At 34.7% G+C, this 23,485-nt stretch overlaps 1 long non-coding RNA gene across 2 annotated transcripts in view; it reads left to right on the plus strand.

The window, feature by feature from the left end:
* The window catches only part of LOC145663858 (uncharacterized), a 291,254-nt gene extending 280,843 nt beyond the window's left edge, over positions 1-10,411 (plus strand). For both annotated transcript variants that reach the window (XR_014127282.1, XR_014127283.1), the window contains one exon: positions 9,707-10,411. This is a non-coding gene — a long non-coding RNA (uncharacterized LOC145663858). The remainder of the gene's footprint in view (positions 1-9,706) is intronic.
* The last annotated feature ends 13,074 nt before the right edge of the window (positions 10,412-23,485 follow it).

Genomic DNA, 23,485 nt, shown 5'->3' on the forward strand with positions numbered 1-23,485 from the left:
GTGAACCAGTTTAGTTTGACTTTACAAAACTATTCTATTCAAAAGCTTTCGTTGGTTAATTTAGAGTTAAGCGTTCCTTTGCAGCCACGAAACTGTGTGTGGTATGAACTTACAGCTTAACGTGGGATATAAACCAGTCGTCGAAGTGAGACGGTATGCGGTGGTATGCCATACCGCCTCTGGTTTTTCAGTGATGAAGGCATATCGTCTTTTGTTTTCTAATGATTAAAACATACCGTCACTGGAAAGAAGATGCTAAATAAATGTAATAAATCCATTTTTATATACAGTAATTGACGAATAGCTTCGTACGTAATAGGTTTTACTTCTTATGTAGAAAAGTTGACATCATCGTTATTTTTCTTAGCTTTTGTTTTTAAAATGAGATGTCTGCAATGAAGTCACCTAGTTTATATTTCAATGTGCCATATTGAATTTTTTCTTTGTTATGTATGTGTATGTGTGTGTGTCTTCTTGCCGTAATACATATAAATGCCATGTTTTGAGCATGGGCGGGTTTAGAAGTTGTCTGCTGTGTGAGTGTACGTTCCGGTTGTTTCGAATACCTCACAGTCAAGTGTGAGACCGGGAGTTTTCACGCAGAAAATTATTAATATCCTCATTCGGTTTTTCAGCATTTTCGTGTATAATTCTCTATAATACAACATAAGGGAATATTTTTTTCAGAAAGTTGGAGGGGATCAAAGTCTCTCCATGCCCTCCCCCCACCCGCGTTACTACAGAGAAACTCTCCAATGGTTTTCAGTTATTATGTAAATAGAAATACAACCTTTTAGGCAACATACCCTCACTGCATTTCAACATTTTGGTAGCCGGTATGTCAAGTCAAAATCTTAACAAAACATACAGCCTCTGGTTTCTTTCCACTTCGAACACTCATCAAAACTACATGACCTCTCACCGGGAAACGAACTGGGTCATCCGCGTCGAAGGTGCGTACTCAAACAATGTAGTCACGAAGAAGCTGTATTCACAGTATTAACTCCGTATCTTTTTGTGCAGGAGGCACGGATTTCTTTCTTTCTTTTCTTTTCTTTTCTTTTTTTTCTTTTTTGTTTTTGATCCTCCACTACCCCTGCCTTTGCCAATTCTTATGGTCTTATCGGCAGACGCATCTGCCCCTATATCTTTTTTTAAATCTCTCTCTTTTTATTTATTATCTCTTTATCTTTTCGTGCTTATTACCCAATGCAAGGGGATGGGACAATTCCTATTCTATGTACGGTGGTACGGATTCCTATTCTACAAGCAAAGAATATTCCAAAAGAAATTCACAGGAGAATTTTTTGGAGGCAAAAGTGAGGAAAAAATTCTAATCCTTACTCACACTTAATCATTTTTTTTTTCCCTCATCCTAACGCTTTCAACCTCAAATACCATTGATACCCTTACCTTCACTCACACTCGCACTCTCTGAACTCTCTCATTTTCACACTAAAATAATATTTAGACCCTCACACTCATTCATGATCAACCTCAAATAATGTTAGTGCATTCACCCTCACCATCATGTTCAGTGTTGCCAGATCTGAAGATCAGAAAGTAGGGAGGTTGTGCTATAAAAGTAGCGGACTTGAACTATTTGTGACCCTAACAAAAAAAAAATATTTTGCACCTATATACTTCTACTAATCATATACATCGATTAAATAGAAACACCTGAAGCTGGAAATACTTCAGATGTCTTGGTTGGCAATGGTTAGGCGGCGACTACAGTTTAGGGCAAACTCCATACATACACTGCATCAAGAGCAGTAGAACTGCCGCGTGGAATGAACTTGATAGACGGTGATCGTATATAATGAGCAATCTTTCTGATTTCCAAGGAGCTATGTTTGCTTAGGTCAGTTCTGTAGGTTCTTAAGAGTCTTCATTCCGGCGAAATTAAAATACCGCTAATTTTACAGTAATTATGTGATATCTTCAAATAGATAAAAGATAATCGAAATGTGGAACAAGAGCGCCCTAGACAATATTATTTTACATGAGAAACCGTTATCACGACTCACTTATCTGCTTTCGATTTCGAGCCATTTTGAAAATCGGCATTTATTTTCGCGTTTCTAAACAGTTGAAAACGGAAAGCCACTAGGTGACTTGTGATAACGGTACCTCACGCTCTTGTCTAGGACGCTCTTGTTCCATATTTCAATTATCTTTTATCTATTTGAAGATATCATGTAATTACTGTAAAATTAGCGGTATTTTAATTTCGCCGGGATGAAGACTCTTAAATACACTTTACAACGTTTATAGTATGATTTTTCACTGATTTACCTCAATTCTTTAATTCACTCACTAAATTCTTTATTTGGGAGACATGAATTTTGGAAGTTCTAGTTGTAGCTCCATTTACTCATCATGTTACTGTAGATAATACAGCAACACAATTAAATTTGGGATGTTCAGGGAGTTAGGCCTAGTCAATAACTGCCACGTCAACACGGTCAGTGATACTGAAACAGCACAAACGCAACAAAAGTATAATCTTGTCAGCTCAGATCTAAGATTAAAAAGTACTAGAACAGGAATTAAATAGTACCGACAATATGTTAGTTTAACTAAAACCATTGTTCGTTGTGAATACAATGTTCAACAAACAAAACGTTTATTGTATTATATAAAATTAATAATTTGTGATTTCATATATGAAATTAGAGAAGTATCGTATTCTTAAGAGTTGCCTGCAGATAATCAAAAGTAACCCAAAAAGTAGCATGTCGCTCAATTTGAAAATCTTAGTAGCGAGAGCACTTAAAAATTCGCCCAATCTGCTACTTGTAGCCCAATCTGGTAACACTGATTTGGAAATAAGGGTTAGTTAGCATGAGTACAAAATGAGTGTGGGCGTTCATCTCTTGACCAGACCGATGATTAGAGAGAAAAAAATACATAATACGATTTTCTTCCAATAAGCATGTCAGCGGATATTTATCGGGTTATTAAGATTAAGACGAGTATGATGGGTGGGACACGTTGCTCCTACCAGAAATTCGCGCGAGCTGGATAGCATTCAATTGCATTCAATGTGTGACACGATTCGGAAAGAGATTTTTCGGTAGACAGAGTAGAATATGAAATGAAATGAAATCTTTAAGTTTTACGTCCCATGGTTATGCCGGTTAGGCTAAAGGAGACGGTGATGATGAGAGATGAATGAAAATGGTGGAATGAAGAAAGTGGGAGGAAATGGGAGGACCCCAAGAAAATCCACGTCTGCGGTGTTTGTCCACCACAAAGTCCACACGGCGCGAGCTGGGTAGTAGAATATGAGTTGAAAATAAGAACAAGAAATAGAGAGCGTGTAGATTGATTTCTCACAGTATAGGATTAAATTTGATTTTTTTTTTAATTTCTGCGACAATGAACTCAGGATTCCTTAAACCATAGAGTAAGTGACAAAAATGAAAATCCTATAAAAAAGAGAAAAACACTATTTATTGTATATTAATAGGTAGACCCCTAATTATGACACAATTACAAAGCACACACACACATTATATATATATATATATATATATATATATATATATATATATATATATATATATATATATATATATATAATGACGAAAGTGGGAGTAAACAGGAGAACCCCGAGAAAACTCACACACAGAGTGTTTGTCCACCACAAAGCTTACTTGGAAGGAAAGCCGTATTTTGCTTTTGAAAGATATTTCTTTTTTAAAAAAAAATAATGAAAACGATGCATTACCTGTTGAAAACAAGCTCTTCAAGCGTTTGTATAAAAATATATTGATTTGACTGCAGTCAAACTACTGTCTGGCTCAAATAACTTGAAGCTTAAGGCATGACGTCTTTATCAATAAACACCACCAAAATTACGCGAGGTTTGCTCACAAGAAATATTATATTTGCTTCTAAAAGTGCCTTTGTTAGTGTATGTCTAGGAAAGAATTTAGTTGTTTCTAAACAATTAGAAGAGAAACACATGATTCTACGCACAGTAGTTCACTATTTTATTGTCAGATTGTTCCTTCATAAACAAGTCGATCTAAACCAGTGTTTATTCTATCATCTTCAGGGTTTGAAGTGTTTACTTGGTTCTCCCATCTGTGTTTCACGAAAGAAACGTTTCACGTTATATTTGTACACGATAGGAAATGAATGGGGCAACCCAAAAGCATAAAAAGCATAATAGCAATTTACACATATGGTTGGTACCTTGAAACATGGTAGTGGTTGTCTAAGGGTCCAGAAGAAACTAATTTTGAATGCATAATAAAGCATAATTTTAGAAAATAAAGCATAAAGCATAATTTAAAATATATAGCACAATTATTGGAAAATTCTGTTTAACTGCAAGTATAACATACTGTATTAATATTTTTTAAAACCAATATTTACAACACAAAATCATTGAGAACAAAACAATCCAACAATGAAAAGCTTATTTTTATTACTGTAAACTTTTCGGTGTAAGCCTTTGGTATGGAGAAAAGAAAAAAGGAAAAGAAGAAGAAAACTTTCCTCCAACAATGAATAGTACACAAGAACTCCACACTATATTGTCTATGTGTACCTCTTGAACTTCGGCACTTTCTGTAGTTTTTGGTCGCATCTTTTACTTTCCTTTTCTGTATATGTGCATCTCTAAGGTGCACACAAGTGATAAAAAAACTGACTCGAGCAGATATCTCTTTACAGTGCATTAAGTAGAAAGTTCTTTAAATATGAAAGAAACTGGTTGCATAAAATATAAATAAATAGATCAAGATATTTAGAACATTTAATGTAAAGTAAATATTATACATTATACACGATTAATGTAAAATAATGATTGAAATTAACAATAAAGCACAATAAAGCATTATAATTAAACTAAAAATAAAGCATAATGTGGTTTGCTCTAGAAATGAAATACGACAACATCCTTCTTATGCGGCATTAGCTTTCGCCAAGCGTGAAGAGGTTTGAGGTAGACAGTAACTCAAAACTTATCAATACAATTCAGAAACATTTTAAGGCAGTTTAAATGTGGTTGCACGAAGATCTATGTTTTGATCAGCAAAAATGTACACATTACGATATATACTGGAGAACGTAAAACGCCTTAGACATATTAAACCCATTTTACACTTCTGTTTGTTGGGTTGTATAACTTTTAGGCCCGGATGCTTTAGAGAAAGTGATCTTGAATGTAGTCTTTTTATCTCGTGAGGAATATTGTTATGTGAGATCCTGCGATCATTCGATTCTATTTATAAAGCAAAAACATAATAACACTAATATGCAAGCTTCAAAACATTTAAAAGTTATAAGTTGCATAACCATCTAGACGAAATACTTACATATTCTTAATTTTTATTTATAAACTAGGGTCACCAGATTTGGGAAATAGAAAAAAATGTTGGTAAACTGACATTTGTTGATAACCCATCTATGTATGGTGTCGGTTACTTTGTTATTCATGCCAGCATGGAAGAAGTAACCTTCCATCGGTTATCCATACGGAAAGTTATCGAATATCGAAACATGGAGTTTACTACAAAACCATCAGTTTGAAAAGTATGAAAGTATTTTTACAGTTTATAAAACCCTTACCTTCCACTCTGTCTAACACAAAATTACATCATTGACAATAAGAGAGAGAAAATAATGAAAGAAGATAGATAAGCATTAATAGCTGAGGAATAATAAATGTTTTAAACTTTCCATTGCACATACGTGTGTCATCATCCTGGAATAATGTAAAATATTATTTTAAAAAAAATCTAAAATACTTCAGAGAGGGTCTCGATTCCCAGAAGTCCATTACGACGCACGCCTATGTAGTATATTCAACAGCAAACTGAGTTTTAAAATACATTTTCACTGAAAGTAGGTCATATAAAACAGAGGAAATGTGCTCCTTCACTATTGACTCATTTCAATTCCAAGTAATTGAGACGACTGGAAATCCTTAGATGATATTACGTCATAGTCGATTGAAATCGAACTATTTACATAAGTTATCATAGAATGTCTTTGAAAAATCATTACTGCCAAGGAAGAGAGTTACGGAGTATTCACATTTGGCTTCCTTCAACTCCAAGCGGAATTTACTCCAATAAATACATTCAACATATTATGTCAAAATCCATTATTTTTTACGAAAGTTATTATCCCCATCAGGACGTCGCGGTCGGAAAGATGGATTGCCGCCGGAGGCAGCCGGCACCCGTCCGCGGCGGCACCACGATCTACTTGTTCAAAGTTGCCGACCTTTTGCCGAGGCGGCAAGCGGTCGAAAATCGTCAAGTAAAATTCCCTTTGCCGACTCTTTGCCGACTGTTGCCGACCGTCAGAGCCGGCAAAACAATCGGAAAGGCCTCTTTCCGACCCTCTGCCGACTCCTTATGCCGGCCTCTTTTCGACGGCGGCGCCGGCGCATTTACTGCGCCTTTACGGTTGTTTGCCGACTGCTCGGCAAGACAACTTTCCGACGGCGGTGCCGGCGCATTTAATGCTCATTTCCGGCTGTTTGCCGACCGCTCGCCAAGGCAACTATTCGTCGCGGTCGAAAATCGCGCTGAAAGATGCCGGCGTCCGGCGCCGGCAATCCGACCGCGGCATCTGGTCGGCAAGGACAAATTGTCCGACTATAGGCGGCAGAATCCTGATGGGGATAGGATATATGTTTTCAAAGCAGAAGGGAGGAGGGGAGATATAATGTCAATGTCTCCTTCTCCACTAATTTTAAATCCAAGTGGTGGAAGTAATTGTATAGTCTCTAAATTAGATTTTCGTAAATCTAATATTTTTACGAAAAATATAGCGGATCATATCTTTAATTATGGGGAGGAGGAGGGGAGAACACTTCTTCTTACCTTTGGGAGCTAAATATAATGCTCATTTTTGATTGATTTAAATCCCAAGTACTGGGGATTACTGAAAAGAGTCAAAGAAAATAATGTATCAAAACCGAATGAGATTTCGAAAGTTATCGTGAAGTTGTAAAAAGAATCGGGATGGAGGTAAATTCACTAGTATATTCTTCGCTGATTTTAACTCCGTGCTAGAGAAATGATTGGGAAGCCTCAAAGAAAATGTACAATATATTATACCAATATCGACCATTTCATTTAGGAATTAGATCAAGTTGTGAGGTCTTGTGTATAAGTTTTAAAGCCAAAAAAATAAACTGAATTTGACAACATGCTTACAGCAACCAAAGACAAATTACAGAAGATTTGAACTACAATACCATATCCTGAGTTCTCTGGACCGAAACAAATTCGGAAGATTCTTCCGTATTTAAAAGATTTTGTTCTAGAAGAATCTGTAAATTTTAAAGATCTTTGATCTGGTAAAAGTGCTTTTCGAAATGCAGAACTGTAACAATTGGTGCTTCAATGGCAACACATGAAAACACAAATTCCTATCGTTGAAAGAGTTCTTAAATCACAAAGAGAATCAATGCTTCACGATAGAAAATCCAACCTTGTTCTATTGGCATTCGGAAAACAATACTCGAGTACTTTAGATGTGGAGTTCTTTGTCGAAAAATTTCGAAGACTCCCTCGACGATTACAACTATATAAGGTTTGCGGGAAGTTAAAAAGACTTACGAGTCTGTCAAATGTTTTCTAAAACAAGTATACATAGGGAAGATCTACCAATGAGGATTGCTTCTATTACTTCTTGTTCTATAAAGGCTCAAAAACAAATGCTTGTTTTTATTTTTTTTTATTTTTATTTTTCATATAGCGTGTCAGATAAATATGTGTATTTCAATTGTTTAATTTGATACAAGGTAGACTAATCCTATTTCGTTAGGTATTTACAACTTAAAAGTCAGAAGGGGCCGCAGTGGCTCAATGGTAGAGCGTTCTTTTCTGGTGCACCAGGTCCCTGGTTCGATCTCAGCACGCGCCAAATGAATGTTGTGGAGGACAAACACCGTGTGCGTGGATTTTCTCGGAATTGTCCCGTTTCCTCCCCCTTTCTTCATTTTACCGTTTCATTCATTTTCATCATCATCGTGTTCTTTATCCGACAACGTAACCGTGGGACGTAAAACTCAATGATTACATCTCATTTCATTTCAAAAGTCAGAAATTCTCAAGTGTACTAAGCATTTTGTTCTGAAGTATTTATGATGTGTGGCTTCATACATTCTTGAAGTATGTGATTATTGTGATAGTGTCAGACTATGATCAACCAAGAATTTTTTAAAAGCAGTATCGCATCGTAGTTTGCTACACAAAATCACACAATTGCGATACAAACGAAAGAAATCTAGCGATCGGTTTGCAGCTTTTATTAAAAATGGAAGAATGACTTTTATCTTATAGCATTAGCCTGCAATATAACTTAGGAAATCCAAAATAATTCTGTGAATTAAATTTTTGTGTTTTTATCATAAAAATGAAGGTTCGCTTCGCGGGCTACGCAATGCCAACTCCGATTCTTGACGATATTATGGATTAAAAAAAAAAAACTCCATATGAGCACATTCTAAATCAGTTACTATCTTAGGTAGTCAATAGAATGATAATATACACTATTTTCACATTTAAAAATTCTTTATAGATGTTATTTCATATCCAGATAAAACAGTAAAATACATAGATAATAATTTCCTTCGCTTCCAAAATATACGATACAAAAATTACAAATTTAAATTGGATTCGCAAATTACTACGCAAGATGCGAGTTCTAAAAGAAATGCCGATAATGCCGATATATATATATATATATATATATATATATATATATATATATATATATATATATATATATATATATATATATATATATATATATCGGCTGTTTCAAAGTAACACCGACAGCGTTAGGGAAGTGATTCCTGACACCAAGACATGACAACAAATATAGACTAACCTGGGTCCACAAATGCTTCTTTTCGGAGGTATAGACTGCCGAAAACATGAAAAAATGAACTTTAAACGTCCATAGTTCCAAAACTATGGAACCTATCTTAGTCGGGTCAAGACTTCATTTAGAACTAACATATGCAATACCCAAAAATACATGCTTCAGAATCCTAAGGTACTCACGCAATAATTTTTATGGAGAGAGTTTGGCCACAAGCATATAATTTGAAGTACTTACCAACTACCCCTATAAAAATTGTTGTGGAAGTACCATAGGTTTCTGAAGCTTGGATATTTTGTTAGGGCACATACTAGTTCGTAAGTGAAGTCTTGACCCAACTACGGTAGGTCCCATAGTTTTGGAACTACGGACCTTTAAAGTTAATTGTTCATGTTTTCGACAATCTATAACTTCGAAAGAAAGCATCTGTGCACCGAGGTTGGTCTATACTTTTTGTCATATCTTGGTGTCAGGAATCACCTTCCAGATGTTGTCGGTATTGTTTTGAAACACCCTGTATATATACAATTACAGTTATTATATCATGAAAATAAATTTAGCGGCCCTAACGAAATAATCCTGGCTACGGACCTGGTCCGGAGCAGACGATACTCTTGAGGGTCACCCACCTCCTTGTCACCTCTAGCGTCGTCACTGAGGACGTTATCAATTGGACCCGTTTATATACAGTATATGTCTAAACATATTATTATTATTATTATTATTATTATTATTATTATTATTATTATTATTATTATTATTATTATTATTATTATTATTATTATTTATTCTGCCTGTTGGCAAGTCCTGGGACTAATGATTTTTTTTTTTTTTTTAATTTAAGGTTTGGGTCTGGAAGTGTTTCTTCCATGTTTCTCGATCTTCAGGGAGAGAAGAGGATGCTTTTAGCTAGCTAGCATCCTTCGTTAAAAGTCCAATTGGATTGGACACATCTCACGAAGAAGTTGTCTTCTTTATACTGCTATAGAAGGAAAGATGGAAGAAAACTGAGGAATAGGAAGAAGAAGAACACAATTAATCGATGATCTGAAAAAGATACATATATACAGCAAATATATTTGTTGTGTTTATGTTCACGTCACAATAAATTCACCGGTTTAGATGATTCTTTTTTGTTTGAAAGAGCATATTTTACTGATGATCCCATACAAATTTCATTAGGACGTAGCCTTCGAACGAGGACCATGAGACGCCTTAATGGGTACAGTGTGAAAACCGTAAATGTACTTTTACGCATAAGTTAGAAGGCATACTGATACTGATAATTATTCTTTTGTTTAAAAGGGTCTTCTTAACTCCCGACAATGTTCATACTACAATTGTGTGTATTTTTACCCGTAATTTCCATACAGATCCACCGATTTTTTTTTTTTTTTGCTTGAAAGAGTATGCCTTCACCATAGACAATAATTTCATATAAATTTCATTCGGATCTGATAATATTCTTCGGAGCTAAATCATCAATGGCTGATAATATTAATTACTATTGTACTTAACAGACTTCATTGTGTGCATGTTCACACGTAACTTACAATACAGATATACTAATTTTGATTCCTCTTCTTTTATTTCAAAAAAGTATGTACTTTCTCGCAGTTTCCATATAAATTTCATCAGGAACTGATTACAGTTTCTAAAGTTAGTGTATTAATACAGTATGTTCGTGTATAATTCAGTAACGCGTAGACCAATTAAAAAAAAAAATAGGAGGATGTTTTGTAGGTCGACAGATTTTGTAGGAAGTTTAGTGTCCCAACTTTAGTTCAGGTGTAGAAAAATATAACCAAACTACTGTGCTAACATAAAAGTTGTAAAAATTAAACAAAAGAAAAATAACCGTAGGAAAAAGCAAAAAATAAAAAGTTACTTTAAGAAAACAATAATAACCGACTTCGAGAAAAACACTTAAAAGCAGATAATAATAAAAGGTAATAAAACAGAAAATAATAAAAGCTCTAAAAGCAGATAAATAATAATAATAATAATAATAATAATAATAATAATAATAATAATAATAATAATAATAGTAATAATAATAATAATAATAAAGCTTTTAAAATTAAAAAAAAAGTGTTCAGAAAATTATCTATAACAATCGACACAAATTAAAAAAGAAATTATATATAATTGTAATGAATTGCTTTTTGGATTAAGACCTTTATTATTATTTTTTTCCCTTTTAGAACTTCTATTATTTTATGCTTTTCAGAGCTTTTATTATTTTTTCCTTTTAGAGCTTTTACTATTTTCTACTTTTTAGAGCTTTTATTATTTTCTGCTTCCTAGAGCTTTTATTTTTATGCACTTTAGAGCTTTTATTATTTTATGCTTTCTAGAGCTTTTATTATTTTATGCTTTCTAGAGCTTTTATTATTTTATACTTTCTAGAGCTTTTATTTTCTGCTTTTTAGAGCTCCTATTGTTTCCTGCTTTCTAGCACTTATTATTTTCTGCTTTCTAGAGCTTTTATTATTTTATACTTTTTAAAGCTTTTGTTATTTCCTGATTTCTAGAGCTTTTATTATTTTTTTGTTTTTAGAGCTTTTATTATTTTCTACTTTTTATCATTTTTGCTCAAGTCAGCTAATATTGTTCTTTTAGAAAAGCTTTTATAAATTTAACATTTCCTTATGTCATATAAGACTAACGGAGACAGATGATTATCGGAACTGAATGATTATAAAATAGATGGTGGAATGGTGGGAACGGAGATCTTCTTGAATATTCACTATATTGTCCTATATAAACTCTCACTGCCTGGAATTGAATTGCAGACCCCTCGCACCACAAATGATCGCTCTACCAATGACCTACTTTGCTATCCCGAATATATGGGTCAAAGAGGGAAAATATTCCCTTATCTACTCCGTTATGTACACTCGATTGACTGTGCAAAAAGATTTGATTAGAGACAAGGAAACGATGGTCTGACATCGTGCCCGAGGAAGATAGATCCGGAAGCGGGAATGTAAGCATTTAGTGGCTCACAGCTGTACGCCAGTCAAATCACACATCAGTTAGAAAGCAGTAAATCTGTCAGAAAATGGAACACTTTGAGTAAGATTGAGGCGGCGTCTTTCTTTCAAGTTTTCTGTGAAACCTCCGAAAACGTAATTCATTCATCAACACGTTTAGGCTTATAACCGTATTTTTCTCCTTCGACCTGGTTGAACACAAAGGAGCATCACTTCAATGGACCGTGTCTTCTTTCTGTAGCTGCAAACGGAAGATTACAACAGTGTTGCTTTAACTTTGAGGGAAAAATCCCTCTTTTAACTCTTAAAGTTTCCTTTTCTACATCTAAAACAAAAGCACGGAACATGCACTGATCCTAAATTGTAGTTGATATGGAAAATAGAGGTACACTCATGTCCAAAATTATTGTCGCATATCTATAATTGTCTTCCTGTAAGAATGTAGTTTGATAATGATTTTGCAGGGTACTTTTAATACTGATACTATATGTATAATCGGGAAATGTATATTTCTGGTAAATTTCATAGGAAAAAAGTATAAATACAAAAATTAGAATAAGTAAAACAAAATGTTGCTAAATGGACAAGAAAGTTTTATTTTCGTTTTATTGTTCTTGTTTACTGCTCTTTTGACGTGAAATTTTCAACATACATGTCTTTGCCGATTATACACACACTAACATTATAAGAAATACCGGGCGAATTCGTTATTAAATTATATTCCTAGAATAACCATATTTATAGACATGCGACAATAATTTTGGACATGAGAGTACATTTGAAAGAGTTTCATCACAAATAAATGCTTAGAGTTCAAGATTTAATTCTTCGTTGAACTCAAATATTTCTAAAAGCGTATTAAGCTGTAGCAGAGGCGTAACCATGGGAGGGTCCACTGGATTCGGACTTCCCTTAAAACTTCCTAATTCAAAATACATTTGTATACTTTCTCAATAAAACTATACTAGTTTAGTAGGGAAATGATTGATGTAGCATGTGAAGTATTTTACAGTTGAACCGCTTACTGCAGAAAGCAAATATGTCCAACATTTACACATTCCCTTTTTTGGTGAGGATAATGGTCGTAATAGGCCAATGCATCCTTTAGCACCGAAATGACACTTGTCCGCTCAATAACAATGGACATCGCGACGCCTTCAATTTTCTGTTTACGGCAGAAATGAAACTTGTCCCGGACGAGTTCCATATCGGCAGTAAATGAGACTTTGTATTTTCCCGTTAGAGATCACTCCTTCATGCCCAATGATAGGGATTTCGGGATAATACGGAAGAAGCTGAGGAAGGAGGAGAATTACACAGTGAATGACGTTGTTGAGCTTATTAAAACTTCCTCGACCATCTCCAACAAGTTTTCCATTGTTCAAATGAAAGCGACTGATTTCATTGACTAGGGTTCCTGGAGGCCTGAAGTTTACAAAATCGCATGTCTGAGCGATGACTTTTATGCAAAAAAGTCGCTAAACATCTAAAAACGATTTTCACCATTTCAAAATACTATGAGATGTATTTCTCATCTCTAACTTCATGTAGTGTTCAGTGTAACATGAATATTGGTGACTTGATAATAGTTGATAATTTTAAGCTGAGGAACTCTTCTAAACACTCTGTCCTGCCCGTAAACAACAAGAAAATGGATGGCATCAAAGAAACGTTGGTCAACATACCTCAAGAAAAAATGCTATTTGGGAGTTCAATAGCATCCTGACCCTTTACAACGAAAACACGCTCTGACGAAAACGATGACTAATTAATTTGTAGTTACACAACTCACATATTATTCAGAAATGTTTAACACCTACGTTTTTTTTTTCAATAAATGATAATTATCAATTTCATGGTCGTTTTCTTTAATCAATTCAATCCACAATTCGTCTGAACAATGCATTTACTACAGAAAAGCAACATATCCAAAACACAAAACAGTATCCCCATCTATCCCCTTACGTGAAACACAAATTTTGCATGTGTATTTGGCTTAAGTTTAGAGTTGCCCCTCCAGTCTGAAGTTGCCCTTGGACTTTGCAACATACAAAAAACAGTGCTTAAAGTATTAAAAATTGTTACATTTCACTTAACTTCAGTACTCCGTGTGTTTCACAAATATTTAAAAGGTTTTCTTCATTATTTTTGCGCATCCGTTACACCTGTTCGCCATATTCGCCATATTTTGCAACTACCATGCTGCTGAAACCTTCCGCAATGCTTCCGCATCCGGCAAATAGTACTAACTTCCACATATCTTTTCTCGTATTAAACATAACTCTCCCTCCGAACTTACATTTCTAAACATCAAATAAAAACTTCAAATTATCATTTCTTACCTCATTTCTCCTGTAAATTTTCCTGATTTTTATAAAAAGCGGAGGGGTAACTCTAAACCAAACCCGTGTGTTTTAATCACGTATACGTCTATCATTAAAGAAAAAAATACATTATGCTGGAAACATCGTAAAGATAATTTTATTATTTTTTGTCCCCCCTGTAAAATTACGAAATGTGGACATGTTTGCTTTCTGCAGTAAGCGGGTTCAATTATTTATCGTCTTTTCCGGTAGAGAATAATACCCGAACAATTCTACATAGACATAATGGCTTGTAGTATTGGACCCCTCCCCCACAAATCTTGTACCCCTCCCCCCACAAATCTTGGACTCCTTCCCAACAAAGCTTGGACCCCTTCCCCACAAAGCTTGGACCTCTCCCCCACAAAGCTTGGACCGCTCCCAACACAGAAATTTCAGGGTGCTCGCCTAAGCTGTAGATTCATATCTCATAAAGACTTGGGAGGTGAAAAGTACCATTATGTTCAATACAACCCCAACCAACTCAAGGGATATTTTCAAGTTTGTTTCCAGCGGAAATTTAATTAGAATTTAATCAAACAAATAGGCCATTAAATAGGCACTCAAACTAGACTAACAGCTATAGATAACTGGGAATTCTTATAGAATGACTATGTCTGTCCATCTGTCTGTTCTCTGTAGACACGTATCTGAACAAAAATGGTAAGCGAATATTAGTTTAATTTAAAATATGCTTACAAGTAGCTCAAGTGGTAGAGCATTAGCTTCGCATTGTAGAGATGGTGGGTTTGGTTTCCTCTGCAGACCATCCTGACTGGGGGTTTCCAGGGTTTCCTTTAGTCCTACACTGTTAAAAATATTTTCTTAAATTTGAGAAACCGTTTCTTATCTGTGCACCGAGACAATATTTTCTTAGAAATGAAATTTGGCAAATCTCATTCATAAAGAAAGTAACAGTGTATTTTCTCGTTTCGCTTTATACAATCTCCTTTTCTTTTCTTCATTTCTCATGAATGAGAATTTTAAATTCTTGTTTCTAAGAAAAGATATTCTCGGTGCACAGATAAGAAACGGTTTCTCAGATTTAAGAAAGTATTTTTAACAGTGTACCAAGCAAATGCCGAGATGGTACCTACTGAAACAGACCCTGCCAGATACCTTCCCAAATCCTTTCCATTGTTGTTGTTGTTGTTTTAGATATCCAGTATAAAATAGCCTCTGAGCTGTATCTAGTGATTGTTAAATAAATAAATAAGTAAGTAGTATGTGCGTAAAGAGTGTGTGTTTCACGTTTAGGAAAATACAAACAACAATCCGCTAGTTAACCATGTATTTTGCTATATAAAAAGTGGATAAATAAATAACTATTTTTTTTTCAGCAAAATAAAAATTCTGTTATTACTGGCAACGAGATACTTTTTAACGCCACAAAAGTTCTTCTTTATATTTTCTCGAAAATTACATATGAGAAATTAACCTGGGAGTTTCGTGTCTGCCATCAGGGCTATTCTTTCTTTACCTAGCAGATGTATTATGTGGATCCAAAAATATGAGTTTTAGATCCTTCCGCTCAGATGGAGAACGAAAATCACGAAATCACTTGGTTCATCTATATCGTATAATTTACAACCTAAATAGTCATGTATAAAATTAAATGCAATCTTGAAGTTTAACGATTATGCCCGTTAGGCTAAGGGATACAGATGATTAAAGCAAGTGAATGATGATGATGATGATGATGGAAGAATTGGTGGAATGAGAATGCGGGAGGATATCGGAGTACTCCGACAAAACCTACGTAGACGTTGTTGTCCAGCACAAACATACTTAGTGAGGGATCGAACCAGGGACCCCATCCACCAGAGGTAAGTGTTCTACCACTGAGTCAATACGCCCCCCCCCCAAATAGTCATCTAATATTGTTGGGTTGCATAGGATTCTTCTCAAGTTAGGTCTATCTGTAATCTTTATGTTAATTTATTCTATTGTACTCTATTGAGTCATAAACAATAGTTCTTATGATGCTATACATAAATATTTAACACTTTGAGTGCTGGACTCTGAAGTGGAGGCTTTCCCAAGAACGCTGGGCTTTTTTGCATCGTTTTAAAAAATTATGTCTCAAAATTTAGAAAAGGTAAAATAATACAACATGCACCGTTTGAAAGTTTAGTGCTTGCACTTTATTCTTATATATAATATGTTGTACTCCAACCACAAAAGTTTTAGAAATCACAAATAACATTTACGCTTAGTGCAAGGAAAATAAAGGCGAATATGAAAATTATTATGTCAAGGTTTCTTACCTGACATATCTATATTTCTGTTGGTACATAGTCTGGGTCATTCTCACAATCGTCGAATGACTTTCTTTCAAACAAATCATCATCATTGTCGCTCAATTCTGCTTCTAAACTGAAGCGTATTGAGTCGTCCGTCAGGATCTTTCTCGCCATTTTGACGGTCAAACAATAAGCCCATTTTTTTTTATTTTTTATTATTGAACCCTGGCGCTAACAAGGTATTAATTAGGATCTACGGGACATGTATTGACGAAATTCCGAACTACGAAGTCCAAGGAATATTTCAAAACTGCTAACTCCGTATAATAAAGGAGCAAAACCATTGAAATACATTTGGAATCACATCACGTATAAATACGGAGTCCTCAGTCTACGAAAGATCAGCTACTCCGTAAAAATACGGAGTTAGCACTCAAAGTGTTAAGATGTCATATTTTACGCTACAAAAAATGATGGACGCCATTTAATAAGAAAATACTTCACTTTGAATTATTTTAAAACATAAACCTCCGTATTTTCCAAAAAAACCCGAACACCGAAAAGATAAACAAACACCGATGGCATCTACATCTAGATAACGTTTACTACACATACTTAGAACCTCATGCAGAGCCGTTTTTTAACGTTGTAATATGAGCTTCTCTAATGTGTGATACTAACTTCTGTATTTATTAACACGTAAGTCAAGTAAACAACGATTTATAGCTAAAAATTTTTTTACAGTAACGTTTGTGCAGGGTTGTGCAAGCACTTGAAAATAAACCAAGTTAACAGAGTCCTATTATCTCTTATACCCATTTCTTGAATTGTATCTAGGTAACCCTGCGGAAAAGTCGTGATTGGCTTTTTGCGATATAAAGCACTGTTAACTTCACATACGTGTTACTAAATACAGAAATTAGCATCACATGTTAGTTAAGATCTTAGTACAAAACTAAATGCAATTTTGCATACAGCTCTTTCTGTCCAAAATCAGTTTTTTTAGTTTAGCGTACCTATAAGAGTTGCCCAACATGAAATGAACAAAGCTATGTTTCAATCCTTAACAAAGAGAAACGATTCTTTCATTTCATTTCATTTATTTGCCTGTTTTATTAGCTTACAAAACACGAGAAATTCTCATGTAAGCATTACAGTTCTCAAAATAAAATAAATAAAAAAGTACAATAGTGTCAAATAGCAGAGGTATACATCATATGGTACCTATGCATCTTTCTAAAATACAAAAGCATAAAATAGGATATATCAAGCATATAAGCATGAACATTTACATCGTATTTAGGTAACCATTGTACCACACCAGGCATGTACTCACGAGTAAGTATTTGTTTCCAACTCTTCAGTTAATGAATCATTCAAATATTCCTTAATAGTATAACACTTTACAGCAAGCAAGTAGGTTCAATAACTTCTTACGAAAAACGGAAACATTTGTCATATTCTTCAAGTACATAGAAAGTTTATTATACAATTTAACACAATTCATATACACGATTTTGCTTATCATATTTTTGATGCATTACAAATATGTCACTACAGTGTCTTGTATTATTGCTATGAACATTTTTCGTGAAGATAAAAGATGCCTGTTTTTCACAGTAAAAAGAATACATTTATAGATATATAAGCTAGGAAGTATTAAAATTTTTGCTTCTATGAAAACCTTTCTACATTTCGATTTTGTGGGTAATCCAAAAATTATCCTAAACGTTTTCTTTGCAATCGGAACTATTGTCAGCAGTTCCTGAATGTATTGTGCCGAAGCAAATTAATGAATTAAACTTGGCTAAAATCTAAAATCTTGGAATAGAAGCTAAAAAGTGCTTCTCTTGACATAGTACCTTGAAGTTTGTATAAGGCAAAACACACGCTACTTCGCTTCTTGTTTAAAGTGTAGATATGAGCAGACCACGAAGGATCGTCACCTATGGTCACACCTTTGAGATTGATTCTGCGTCCCAGGAATAGGTTCCACTTCTAATTTTGTCTCTTTCTTTCAACCGGAAGAGGTAGAGATGTTCACTTCCGATTTTTATGTTTGATTTCTATAGTTTCGATGTCTGTTGTACGTTCCAGAACGTAAAACGAAGCTCACTTGCTGCTATTATTATTATTATTATTATTATTATTATTATTATTATTAATAATAATAATAATAATAATAATAATAATAAAATAGTAATAATAATAATAATAATAATAATAATAATAATAATAATAATAATAATAATAATAATAATAATAATAATAATAATACACAAACGAATTTAATATATTCCCTTTTGGTAAAAATGATAACTTTACATTGTTATTTCTACCAAAAACTTCTCATTTGCACAAACCATATTGCATAATCCGATAGGGGCCACGGTAGCTCAGTGGTGCCCTCCACGCTGGTCTAGTGGCTAGCAAGCGCGCCTTTGGTGTACAGGGTCTCGGGTTATATTCCCGGTGGGCGAGCCTTTGGAATTTTAACTGTTCTCAATGTTTGTGTGTTCGTGCCTCTGTAGTTCTAGGTTACTGGTAAAGCGAGTTAAACGAGTTATAATGGAGTGATATTAAGTAGAAAGTAGTAATAAGTAAATATCAAGATAATGAGACACGTACGGTAAATAAGTTTTTTTTTTTTTTTTTTTGAAGTGGTCTCAAGCGTGCGGCTTTGGATCATGAGGGGAAATTCACTGGGCATCTGTAGAAGAGTATGTTCATAATTTTTTAACTGTCCTCAATATTTGTGTGTTCGAGTACCTGTCGTGTTTGAATTTACGTGAGATGACCATGCAGACTAGTGTCCCCCCCTTTTTAAAAAAAAAAATTCTCTCTGCCGTGTGAGGTTCCTTGTTCGATTCCCAGCTAAGTAACTTTCTGGTGGACAACATCATGCTTATGAGTACTCCCATTTTCTCTTAAATTTGCATTCCACCAATTCGTCCATCATTCACTTCCCTTAATCGCCTCCCTTAGCCTAAAGGACATAATCATAGTACATTAACTGAATGATTATTCATAATCCGATAGAGCTCCTCCGAAAGATTCAGAAACTATTAAAACGTTTTTTTTTAATGAGATGTTGCCTTTTAAAAATAATCTTCTCAAATGAGATGTATAGATGTTAAAAAATTCTTATGAAAAGGAAAAAAATGAAATGAAATCTTTGAGTTTTACGTCCCACGGTTATACCGGTTAGGCTAAAGGAGACGGTGATGATGAGTAATGAATGAAATGGTAGAATGAGGAAAGTGGGAGGAAACGGGAGAACCCCGAGGAAATCCACGAATACGGTGTTTGTCCACCAGAAAGTCCACTTTGTGGGGCTTATGAAAAGGAGGTATATGTTTTGATGTAAACAAAGTTCCCTTAATGTGTAAAAGTATTGACACAGAAAATGTTAGTGTAGAGATTCTAGATTCGGTAGACAAGCAATAGTTGCTTAATATAAGTTGAAGTGTGTAACATGTGACTATCAATAACAATAGACAAGATAAACAGACGTTAATATGAATTTCATGTTTTAAGTAAATGTTGATCTTTGGCATGAATTGGAAACAATTGTTACCTGAACATACTCAATTTTTAAATTCAATTTATAAAATTTGACGTATTTTGCAATTTTGATCACAATTTGCCCAACATCCACAAATTCATGAAGAAAAAAAAAACTTCCCATATTAGGACTTGAATCTGTAGTTATAATTTGATCCGAAAGATAAGAGCTTCTAAGTAGAGCTAAATCCAGGTCTATCGAGTCAAAAGGCTCGTATGCTAACCATACTGCAAAACGAGAACAATCAAAAAATACATTTCAATAAAGATGAAACAAAAATTTGTTATCGACACAAGAGCAGTGTTGCCACAAGACGAGACGAGACGAGAAATAAGGTTTTATTGTCTCGTCTCGATTTGATTCTCGAGAAGCTTTACTTCTCTCTTGTTTTGTAAGTTTATGTATAAAATTTCTGCTCTGACTCTTCTCTTAATTTCATGGAGGAAAAGCTAGGATCCTTCCACGAAAGGTCCACTAATGGTGTTACATAATAACATTCAATACATATATATATATATGTTGATGAAGTTTGTACTGACTTGCGTACGTTTAAACGTTGATAAATGCTCTTCATAGCTTTGCAAATTATTGCTTGCTTACTATCAATAATGTAACACTAAAGCAGTGTGTGAGACAGGGGCGCCCGAAGAAAATTTTCTAGGGGAGTCATCTCCGTGGTTGCTATATTACATCTGGTATTTCTGGTCTGCTATATTACATGGTTTGTTATATTACGTATAAATTTTCGTGAGCCAGAGGCTAGGGGGCGAGCCCCACCCTGCTCGCCCTGGGCGCCCATGGTGTGAGATCTAAGACTTGGGTAAATTATTGTTGCCGGTGAGACTCGAGAAATCAATGATTGATCATAAGCCCCATTAAGAAGAGTGAACCCAAAACTTTAGTGATTGCGAGCCCAATCACATAAATAAATAGGGACCGGATGTTCAGGCACTAAAAACGTGGAAAATAGGCAGGCAAATAGGCACTAAAAATTTAAAAATTAGGCAGTAAAATAGGCACTAAAATGTAACTCGAAATACTGAAGATAAACACTCAATACCATTAAAAATAGATTCAAGTTATAAATAATGTTCAAAGAATATAGAAACATACTTGTTTGTTTCTATCTTCTTTTATTGTATATATAAAAACGAAACTTGTTATGCATTCCATATATACTGGGTGAATCTGAAAGATGTGCACATACTTCGGGAAGTGATTCGTGACATTCAAGAGGACTTTTTGTCTTCTTTTCATGTCACGAATCATCTCTCGAAGTACGTGCACATCTTTCGGTTCCGTTCCAATTGTCAGGATTCGATTTTCGATTCCAAGTTGGCACCTCTATCATTTGTACACGACGCGGAATTCAACAAAATACAAGAGGACTGTTTGTCTTCTTTTGATATCACTTATCACCTCCCAACGAAAATCGACTGGAAGCCTTCGAAATGTGGGTGTGGAGAAGAATGGAAAGAATTAGTTGGGTCGAGCGGAAAACGAATGAGAGAGTGTTAGAAATGGTGGGTGAGAAAAGAACACTTTTAGATAGTATTAGGAAGAGGAAGAGAAAATAGTTGGGACATTGCCTAAGAAGAGATTGTATCATGAGGGACGCCCTCGAGGGTATGGTGGCGGGAAAGAGAGGGAGGGGGCGAAGGAGACTACAATTAATGGATGATATTAAAACAGAAAGATCATACGCGAAGACGAAGATGTTAGCGGAGGACCGTGGAGCATGGAAGCTTCTCAGCTGCGGCAAGTGACCTGCCAATAAAGGCAGAATACCTATGATGATGATGATCACCTCCCGAAGTATGTGCACATCTTTGAAGTTCACCATGTATATATATATATATATATATATATATATATATATATATATATATATATATATATATATATATATATATTGTAAAGTACCACGTGTTTGTGTTTACAAACTCCTAATATACGCATATATGTGCGTATTTTTATATTATAAAAGTTATATATTTTCCCAAGAAGGCTTATTTTGAAGAAAATGCACAGAATAAGCAATATTAGGCACTAAACCAATTATTTAGGCAGTAAAGGTCGAAATAGGCAAAATAGGCAAAATAAAATTGGCTTAGATCGAAAATATAACCCTCCATATAAACTCTAAAACGTTATTTTTGATCATATCTTTAATATTAAAAAATAGGCATTTTGCCTAACATCCGGTCTCTATAAATAAAACTACATCGAACTATTTCGAACATAATTGAAGATGCCGAACCCGAGCTCAAATGAGTATGAATTTGAGATAACAAACGTTATTGACATTAGTGAACTCGATTGAGACCAAGTGTAAGCTCCAATAGCAAAATGGAAATCTATGGCTTGAACAGATCCGTCCCTGGACACTAATGATAGAAGTTCGAATATCCACCGGCATCAAGAGACTGCTCACCATTTCTACATTTGCCTTTTCTTCAGCGTACAGTTAAAAAGGAGAAGCCCGTTCGTTGTGGCGAAAATTTCCCACTAACTCTTAGCATTTTCGACGTGATGACGAACAGAAAGAACAGCCATTAACGCGGAACGACCCCCGCAAACCAAGAACAAAGGAGCAAATAAATTGCGGAAACTTAGTGGCGTGTGCAAAAAAAGAGCATCTTTTTTCTTCTTTCTGGAGCGGCGCTTGTGTTTGTGTTATTATGCTTGTGAACATTTCGCCGCTGCTCTTATGGACCGTTGCTACACAATCTGGATTCACGACGAGATTTGAAGCGTTGCTCGATTGGGAATTACGAGCTGATCATGACATACGTCAAGCTGGCCTTCTTTTTTTCTTTTTTTTTTTTTTTGTCTTTGGAAAGAAGGGGGAGGGATTACGAAGAGAAGAGTTAAATTTACTTTGGCAGAGGGCAATATGGCGGTTACACTAAATTTCCAAATTTTATACTCTCTCTTTGATCAAGTTCCCGAATTATTTTAAACAAGGTTCCGGTTTGTAATGCTACATTTATGCTACACGACAAACTAGATTAAAATTAATGGAAGAACGTTTTTTAAGTGTTCTATTTTTGATGTCATTGCTTACTGTTCTCTCTGTTAATTGTTCATAACAGTGGGCGGCCCATCCAAAGAGAAATATTCATTGCAATTAAAACGTTACACACAATTATAATTATGTTTTCTAAAGCCAGTATTCACATATTTTTCTTTTACCGAATAGTCTTAAGAAGCCTAATCACTGCGAAATTAAAATACCGCTAATTTTACAGTAATTATGTGATATCTTCAAATAGATAAACGACAATCGGAATGTGGAACAAGAGCGCGCTAGACAATATTATTTTGCATGAATTACCGTTATCACGAGTCACCTAGTAGTTTTCCGTTTGCAGCTGCTTAGAAACGCAAAAATAAATAAAGATTGATTTTCTAAATGGCTGGAAATCGAAAGCAGATAAGTGAGTCGAGATAACG

This window comes from Thermobia domestica, chromosome 11 (genome assembly GCF_964235325.1).
Source record: "Thermobia domestica chromosome 11, izTheDome1.hap1.1, whole genome shotgun sequence".
NCBI lineage: Eukaryota > Metazoa > Arthropoda > Insecta > Zygentoma > Lepismatidae > Thermobia > Thermobia domestica.